Below are 3742 nucleotides of genomic sequence, written 5' to 3' on the forward strand. Positions count from 1 at the left end.
CTAACTCTGTGAGTTATTGTCTTTCCCACAAACGCCAGAGAATACACGATCGACGCACCAGGAGGAGAGAACGACGGAGACGGTAGCGATCATATTTGTGCGTCACACTATCAAAAAGAAAAACATAAACATGAACTTGAACAGTGATGCAGTAGGTAAACATTTATTAGTCAGGAACTGCTTTTGCAGTAATATATGATAAAAATCTTTTTACTTGCATAACTGAACCAACTTTGAGGACTTTGGTGATGTACTTGTCCTGCTCAAGTCTTATATAACGGTGTTATCAAGTAAAGGATTACTAATTTATTTTCCTTGATTCACTGCATTATCAGGTGTGTTCTAAAATGCATTAATAGCAATACTGCTTTAAGGGGGAGATACAGGTAATCTACAATAGATGTTATACCTCAGCAGTTTCTTGTGCAATTAGTTGATATGCATGCTGTCCCTAAAACAGCCAGTTGACAAACTGACAGTAGGCGCCACTGTCCTGAGAGAGCGGATGCTAGTAGTAACATCTGTCATGCACAGAATCTTAACCCATTCATCATATTCTCATAATTTGGTTTTGTGCAGCAGATTATCAAACTGCAAACTCATACTTTGTGTTTTTGCATATATCCAAATTGCATGTTAGTGGAAATTAGCACCACAGAATGCGAATTATGATGGAACTTTTGAATCCAAGTGGGCTTGTGCCAAATCTATATATTCAATTATCAATACTTAATACATAATTGATTGATTGTACTGTATTTAGTGGGATGGGCAGTGCTGATCAGCCTGAGACGTTTTGACCTAAACAATCTACTATGTACTGATGGTTACCCTGTACAGTACCATATACTACAGCTTATCACCATGTGTTAGTTGCAGTATGAGGTTTCTTATCTTATTCATTTTGTACCTACATTTTACTTTGCATCATTGATGCTCACCTACCTTTAAAGATACTGGAGGACAATCTGTGTTCTTTCACCCTGCCATGTCGAATTTAAGAAGCTGAACCTCAAGTTCAGTGGCTCCATCACTGTTCCCAAGGTAAGCTTGGACCTAAAGGGTGTAAAGATTTAAAACCTACTAAATTTGCAATTTGCTTTTCTCTGACTGTGATTGATAGTATTACAAAAAACAAATAGATATATTTGTAAATGACTAAATATACTGTAGAGTAAACATGTTTACTGTTAGTGTGAGTTTTTGATCTAACATTATAACATGCTGCACGTAAGATCTATGTTGTTTTATTTTAGATTTTATATCATTTTTGTGTCCTAGAGAACAGAAGCTTGTGCCATCAGGATGATCAAGTTCACTATTTTAGCAGGTAAACAGTGGTTTGTGTCACTGTGTTGTCTGGATAACCAGACAACACATACTACTAAATACTTTATTCCAAATGTAAATAATATAAAATATTTTCCTTGCTCCAGTTGTGTGCCTACTGATGTTTCAGCTGGGTAAGTTCAACTTCAGTAATAATGAAACACATGGTATTTTGCAACTCACTAAGATACAATGCCAAAGATATTTTTTTTTCATTTCTGTACCTACAGCAGAAATTAAAACCTGACTACCTGTCCCAGTGTTATGATTGTAACTGCCCTGCTTGACTTTACACACAACTGACAGTGCATTTTCTCTCATTTAATTTTAGCAACTGCCTCCCAGATGGTCTGCTACTTCACCAACTGGTCCCAGTACAGACTTCGGACTGGGAAATACATGCCCCAAGATGTAGCCCCCTATCTATGCAGCCACCTGATTTATGCTTTCTCCATCATTAACAGTAAAAATGAGTTGGTTACTTATGAATGGAATGATGAGACCCTGTATAAGACCTTCAATAGCCTAAAAAGCAAGTAATAAAAGCTGAGGCTTATATACAAGGTTTAATCATAGCTGTTTTAACTGTTTTAACTGACATTCTGCATAATCATACCATACATCCATTCTTTTTAAGGAACCCCGCCTTGAAGACGTCCCTAGGTGTTGGCGGATGGAAATTTGGCACAACTCAGTTAATTTCTGCTTCTTTCACACTTATTGGAAGCAGTATAATAATATTATTGAGTTCTGATGAACTGCAAACACATTTTGCTAGGTTCTCTATCATGTCCACTCCAGCCAATCGTCAGACTTTCATCCAATCTTCCATCAAATTCCTGAGGAGTCATGGTTTTGATGGTCTAGATCTAGACTGGGAATACCCTGGATCTCGTGGAAGTCCTCCAGAGGACAAGAAGAGATTTAGTCTCCTTTGCCAAGTGGGTCATGAGCTATTAATCACAGTTAACAGATACACCGTAAAAACATATTTTAGAAATTCATTGACTGTTTAATTTGCAGGAAATTGTTGAAGCCTACGGAGTTGAGGCCAAGGCCACTGGCAAACCTCAACTTGTGCTGACCGCTGCAGTTTCTGCTGTAAAAGGAACAATTGATGCTGGATATGAGATTGCTGAGATTGCCAAGTACAGTAATTCATTTGAACTAAGACTCCTGTTTTGTCATTGTTTCAATGATTTTGTGGAACAGTATTGATTGTAATCATTGTTCCACACACTTACAGGTATCTAGACTTTGTCAATATTATGACTTTCATGGTGCCTGGGAAAGAGTCAGTGGACACAACAGCCCTCTGTACCACGGTTCACATGACAGTGGTGACCTCATTTACTTCAACACTGTAAGTTGGGAGTCTTTAATACAATCATTATAGTCACATTGTTTATGGAACCCATATAGTAAAAGTGCTGACTGTTGGAACTTGGGAAGGACTAGTATATGTTGTGTGGGTTGTGTTCAGTCAAAACATTTAACACAATACAATTTCTGAAGGTGTACACTTGTCCCATAATCAAACATTTTAAATTTTTATTTATCATTTTTATGTATAACAAAGGAAACAAACCTTCACAATGTCTCACAGTGTCCTTTTTTCTTTAAACTCTATCACAGGTGTTTATCCTATTATCCTACTGTCTATTTTATCATTGCTTATATGCATCATATCGTTTGTCCCAATCTCAAGACTTTGCAATGAAGTACTGGAGAGACAATGTACCCCAGTACCCCAGTGGAAAAGCTAAGGAGGGGTTTCACTACCTACGGTAGCACTTTTCGCCTGACATCATCAGACAACAGTGTTGGAGCCCCAGTTAGTGGACCTGCCTCAGCTGGTCCATACACACGTGAAGCTGGATTCTGGTCCTATTACGAGGTTTGAAAATAAATAAAACTAACATGTGTGCAAAAAAACGGGCCATTGATCCATGGCATGAGATCATATATATATATATATATATATATATATATATATATATATATATATATATATATATATATATATAGCTCACACGGGTGGTCCCCGGTTCGAATCCCCGTTAGGGCAAATAAGCATCCAGTGTGGGTCCTTGGGCAAGACCCTTCAAGCTACCGCCTACCTCATATCATGAGAGACAATGAACCACATGAGATACCGGCTCAGACGTCGCCCGGTCTAACAAGGTCTGCGTCAGGTGTTGGGGAACCAGAGCACCTTGACGAGAAATGGGCTACTGGAACAAGAAAGAAATGGCTAAGATGCGAGAACAGAGAACTGTTGGAATGCTACTACTCAAGTAACCCTAGTCAGAGGGGTTACATGAATAGAATGTGTAGCGAATGGGAACGGAGAAACCCACATTCAAGACTGACTGCGAAGCAACTAGTAGCTCAGTGTTCCAACATCCACAAA

At 38.5% G+C, this 3742-nt stretch overlaps 1 pseudogene; it reads left to right on the forward strand.

The window, feature by feature from the left end:
• The first annotated feature begins 1305 nt into the window (after nt 1–1305).
• On the forward strand, nt 1306–3232 carry LOC114856285 (acidic mammalian chitinase-like; annotated as a pseudogene).
• Nucleotides 3233–3742: the final 510 nt, after the last annotated feature.

Source organism: Betta splendens, chromosome 5 (assembly GCF_900634795.4).
Source record: "Betta splendens chromosome 5, fBetSpl5.4, whole genome shotgun sequence".
Taxonomy (NCBI): Eukaryota; Metazoa; Chordata; class Actinopteri; order Anabantiformes; family Osphronemidae; genus Betta; species Betta splendens.